The sequence below is a fragment of the Ptychodera flava genome, chromosome 3 (genome assembly GCF_041260155.1).
Source record: "Ptychodera flava strain L36383 chromosome 3, AS_Pfla_20210202, whole genome shotgun sequence".
In the NCBI taxonomy this organism is placed as follows: Eukaryota; Metazoa; Hemichordata; class Enteropneusta; family Ptychoderidae; genus Ptychodera; species Ptychodera flava.
Window position 1 is genome coordinate 9429716 of NC_091930.1, and position 6060 is coordinate 9435775.

Consider the following 6060-nt stretch of genomic DNA (forward strand, 5'->3'; position numbering starts at 1 on the left):
GTCACTATTCCAGAGCTTAACGACAGCAAGTTCATCGGTCTCTCCATTTACAACGTGACGACACTGTGTCTCATCGGTGTGCCGGTCAGCGCCGTGCTCGGCGAACAGGTGACAGTGGCGTACTGCTTGGTGGCGTCTTTCATTTTGTTCTGCACGACAATCACTTTGCTTCTTGTGTTCTTTCCAAAGGTGAGGATTTGGTAACAGAATGTTGTGTAGCCTGCAGCATTTCTGAGAGGATACAAAGTAGTGTGAGGCACTTGTTTTTTAGAATTTATTGTACTTATCGCTAATCTGAGTTTTTATCTTTCTTTTTTCGATCTGCCACATCGCACTATTTTGATTTTTACACGTTCTGCAATGTCTACTAGGTTCATTTGAACCGCTAATATAAAAGAAGTGCGACAAAGCATATGTGCATGTAATGTCCACTCGTACTGTCTTAATAAGCCAAACAGGTAAAGTGTGGAAAAAAGCTCAAGATGTTTTGACTGCAAGTAACTATTATTTTACATTTTTTCCAATTCTATGACGGTATACCAGTATTGTTACAGAATTGATTCAATCGCACATGTGACCAATATGTAAAATTTGTCATAATTATTATGAAATATGTCAAAACGTCTAATACTTATAACCTTTCGCCCAATACACTTATTTACGCCTCGTGACCAATAATCAAGAAGTTATAGACAAAATCATAAAATCATCATAAAATTGAAGAGGCCGTGTCATTTGTGTCTGTTCAAGCATGATATTTGCATATAGAGGGCGTGATGTAATGAGTTTTAAATTAATTTTCTTGAAGAGAAAAATAATAGTTATATATACGAATACAGACAAAGAAGGGAGAATGCATTATAATGTAGCATTTAGGCTTAGGAAACAAGCGGGCGTAATATTTGAAGACTTTGAGCTAATACTCTGTTCACTGTCCCCAGCAATCTCTTGCATTATAATGCAATATATGGGCGTAAGAAATAAAGGGATGTAATCTTAGACTTTGAGCCAATGCTCTCGCTTGAGATTCGCTGATAAGACATTGTTAAATATAATGGTGGAGAATCCAGGAATTAAGTTTAAACTTTACTTAACTGTTGTAATGCAGATAATAAAGGCAAAATCTGGATTTGATGTTTTTGATCAAAACCATTTAACTATGGCATTTGTGTTCTGTTTGGAAGGTAGGCAGAATGTAAACAAAGACAAGCATTTGGGAAGAAGAGAATTTGATTGTTAACAAAGTACTTAAATTATCAAGTAAATTACTATAACTTTGTGAAAAACTAGCAGAAATCAAAGAACGTTTAAAAAACAACTAAAATTAATTTGCAAGAAATACTGTAAAAATAGCAAATGACTCTTGTGATATATAGGAATGTAACAGTTATAAATCTGATGGCGAAATTAAGACCAATAGCCTAATCACTGGTACCCATCATATCATATTCATTCTCTCTCTCTCTCTCTCTCTCTCTCTCTCTCTCTCTCTCTCTCTCTCTCTCTCAGGTCATTTCCCTTAGGAGCAGTCCGCCAGATGAGGCGCTGAGAATAACGACTATAGTAAACCACACGTGTATTCCTACGGGCAGCAATAAAGTCGAACCAGGACCCTCTACGTCAAACGTGAGCGCTAAAATAGCAGAAATGACTAACACAATTTTGTCCTTAGAGACAGCCCTCAGAGGTGTAAGTACATGTCAATTGTATGGAATTTTACCCTCCTATGTTTCTCTATCATAGTAATATTGAAACGATGTATAAAGACAGATAAATAGACAGATATATAGACAGACAGATAGATCGAAAAATATAGTATAATTAGATAGAACACAATGAAAAAGAATTTCCCTTTTACGGAAACTACGAGAAAATCAGATTTTTCCTTGGAAATATTCCAAACTGAAAATTTGGAAAAAAAACGGATTGAAAAGAATGAAATTTTGAAGTGATATTTTTTCAGGAAAACAGTGTAAAAAGAGGATTCCATGAACTGAGTTCCAATTCATTTTCATGAAAAAATCTGACACTTTCCCAATTGTCAGAAACTTCAAGCAGTGCCAGACTCTCGCCGAATTGGCGAGATATTCAGTGCAGCCTCCTGTTAGCCTGTCAATCCGCAGGGGGGTCTGGTACTGCTTGAAATACCTGCAAAGTGGTAAGAGTTTCAAGCAGTATTCGACTTATGCAAAACAAGGGACAAGGAAATTGTGGAGTCAGGTCCTTTGGAAAATTAAACCATCATGCAAAATTATTAGACACGTACAATGAATATAATGATCGATCGATAGATACAGAGATGTACAGACAGACAGACAGACTCTTAGTGAAACAGATGGACAGACAGATACACAATAAATACATACACACATACATACATACATACATACATACATACATACATACATACATACATACATACATTACACTATACAACACTACACTATACAACACAGCACAACCCAACACTACACTTCACTACACTACACTACACTACACTACACTACACTACACTACACTACACTACGCTAATCTACACTAGAATGTACGACACAACACTACACTATACTACACTACGCCATGTTGCACTATATTGCAATTTATCCCAGCCTAGGTCACACAGATAGCGAATGACAAATCGCTTTCCATGCACAAGAAAGGACATGTGTTATTGCAGGAAGCTTTCCCTTTCCTGGAGATACAGGACTAACAAATGGAAACAAGCGAATCTACTAAAACACACGTGTTTTTATTTAGTGTCTTCCATTTTATATTTCTTCTTCGTCTATTATATAAAATTATTTCTTTTAATCATTACTTTCGCCGGAATATTGTTCAGTCTTTGCTAGCTATTAGTTTACAAAAAGTGCTTTCATTTCTTTGCAGAAAGATAACGAAATCAACGCAATGCGAAGACGTGTCGATGAGTTAATGAAAATGGAAATTGCTGACGACATCTCATCGGAAAACAGGAAGTCCGTTGCCGACATTGAAGATAGTGAAAGTAACAGGAAATGACGTCCAGATAAAAAGTATCACGAGATATTGCAACACATCCTACGCAAATAAAAAACAAGTTGAGGCACAGAGACATTCCTTAACAGTCAATGGCGTTTCCTTACACAGAAATTATACACAACATTCGTAAACAAATTACTAATTTTGTTCCAGTAACTTAATTATTTCCTACTGTATAATTCATCATCGCAAAAAAATCACTGTTCAGGTTGAGGCTTTAGTTGCTCATTCAAGACATGACACTTCAAGTTCATGAGGTATTTTCAGTTGTGTCTTGTATTAGCGTATTTGATAGCAAAATATTAAGTTGTCAGATCACGAAAATATTTTATTTCATTGCTCAGCAAACTTTGTATCTTAATGTAATCAAATTTTAGGTGCAATACATTGTACGTTTCCGGAAGTTGGAAAACCATGTCACAAAATCTGTTTTATATTCTGCCGAGGTCATTAGCCTTCAGAGAACCATGACCACCATTGAGTTGCACTTGGGTTTGAGAAAAAAATAACTGAAATAATTGGAATCTACAACCTCTTGACATAAGTATGTGACCATGCATTGCGTTATTTCAACTTGAACGAGTGCACGTTCGGTCTTACTAGTCGTCTGATCAAACCTGATTTTGTTTTACACTACCGAACCTATGTGAAAATATCCCTCATCGACCAAGCGAATCGCACAATCGCGTTCACCAATATTTTCTGTACCCGGCTCTTGTAAACTGGCTTTTACTCTCAAATTTACTGACGCATTATCTACTCTAAATTACTGATGTCTATATTTTCAAAAATAAAAAGATTTGTAACGAAAATTGATTACTCTCAAAGAGACCCGTTGTTACTGAGAACATATTTAAACCATTGAAATTTGTGTTTACCACTTCACTAATGCAAATAGAGGAGGCAATTATATTTAATGTTGGTGATTCCTGATTCTTTTTATTGTTCATTTTAATAGAGAAAAAGAGGGAGGGAGAGATAGACAGTCAGTCAGACAGACAGACATACAGACACTAAAATCATGAATAAAGTTTTCGGAATTTGTGAGGTTTACATTGCTATGTTCATTGACTTTTGAAGACGAAATAAAACAACAACTAGCTGTATGGACCTTGACTATCAGTTCTGTGTCAAGGTGATGAAGGTGATCAATATGTACAATTCTAAGATATCACAATATTATGGACACTTACTCTGAACTAATCATTACCTATAAAGTTTGGATTTTTCTTGCATAAACAACTTTGTCATTCTCATTCGGATCTAAAAACCTGTACAACTTCACATTTCTTGAATAGCGTGGTATGGTCGGCACAGAGTGTTGGGTATCAGTTATTGGAAATATCAGGGTTATTTCATGCAGCAAACATACTTTCACTCAACGCCTCTGCAATACTGTGAAATTTCACCTTCATCACCTCTTTGGACAAAATCTTAGTCGATGTTTAAAGTTTTTCTAGAACTGAATGCCGCCGAGGCATTTTATTTTATGCAAGTAACCTTTATATTTAAGAGGTATAATTACAAATAAGTGCGTAAAAAGGGAGAACTCCTGACAATGTAACTGTACGGCACTGAAGCAATAGAAGGTGTTACCTTTGAAGTCTTTGTTCCAGTATTGGTAAATATGTTTTCGTTTCTCCAAAGCCCATATCTGGCTATTCCCCGATGGGAGACAATGAAATCTAATACGTGGGGGAGAATCCGGGAATAAAGCGTAAGCTCCTTGTTGGAAAAATTGACAAATATACTATCTTTTGACATGTTACACAATAATAGCAAAGTTGACACATCGGCCACATACCACAGTGAATGACCTCTGATTCAGTACTTACAGTGGGTTTCAATTCGGTGCCACAACTCAGTGTACGAGACGGCCACATTGCATGTACAAAGCAACCGATTAGCTTGGGTTTTACTGCACATTAAAAAGTCACCGACTCAATGATTAAGTACAGTAAACCAGCATGGGGTAGCCGGGCTGTCTCGACGGAGAGATAAACAGTTGGTTACACTTGATCTCTAATGTAACTGATTTTTACAATTTTAGCTGGGAGTTAGAGAGCTGAAGATGTTTTCTCAGCTGAAACTAAGTTAAAAAATCAATGTTTTTGTTTTAGCTTTCAACTGAAATTTCAAGACAGCTGAATTGCTTTTCAAGTGCAATTTACTGATCAACCATCGATCTAGATAGATCTACCCCATACTGGTTTACTGCAACTAATCAATGAGTCGGTGATTTTGATTGTGTCGTGATACACAAGCTAATAGTTTGTTTTGTATATGAAAAGTGTCCGTCTCATACACTGAGTTATGGCACCGAATAGAAAGCCACTGTAGAGCTGTCTAAAGGAGGGGATATAGGAGGCAAAGTACATTCCATGTACGAGAACCAAAATGCGATCACGTGTCCTGAGTGATATTCATAAGCATTAGAGAACTGCCCAAGGAAAAGAGTGGAATCATCGTACACAAAGAAAACTGTGCAACATGTTTATACAAGCACGTCTCGAAACCAATGCTAAGTTTATTCAAAGTAGCGGCTATATCAATCACAATGATGACAATGCAAGCAAACCATATCTTATGATCCCACAAGACCGACGACATTTACTCGATGGTACTATTTATAAGCAGACGCACAATTACAGCCGTAAGTTCCTCTTTCTCTATGAAACAGAATTATACCGGACTCTACAATTTGCATATAACTATTCATAATCGGGTCCCGCAGTTTTTCAATGTTTCCTCACAGAGCTGTTCAGTGGAGTTGTACGTAAAACATCCACTTCTCTATTTTGAGTATTTGCCGGATCATTACAGTCAAGTTTTGATCTCATGAAGAAAAACTAAAAAAATAATGATTAACAGCTACAGAACAGGAAGGGCTATATCAAAGTTAAGCATTATTTCAGTGTGTCTTTTAATCAAACTTTAACCGTATTGAAGTCGAAACGCTCTAAATTTTGTCTTCACGGCGGAAAAATTCTGCATAGCTATTCTTCGCCATTAGCAATAATCCAACTCTACGTATATAGTGAT

The 6060-nt window shown here is 36.5% G+C and overlaps 1 long non-coding RNA gene across 1 annotated transcript; it reads left to right on the top strand.

The window, feature by feature from the left end:
* On the top strand, positions 1–3128 carry LOC139129505 (uncharacterized). The gene is made up of 3 exons (XR_011551598.1): positions 1–189; positions 1510–1689; positions 2887–3128. It is a non-coding gene; the product is annotated as an uncharacterized lncRNA (long non-coding RNA).
* The last annotated feature ends 2932 nt before the right edge of the window (positions 3129–6060 follow it).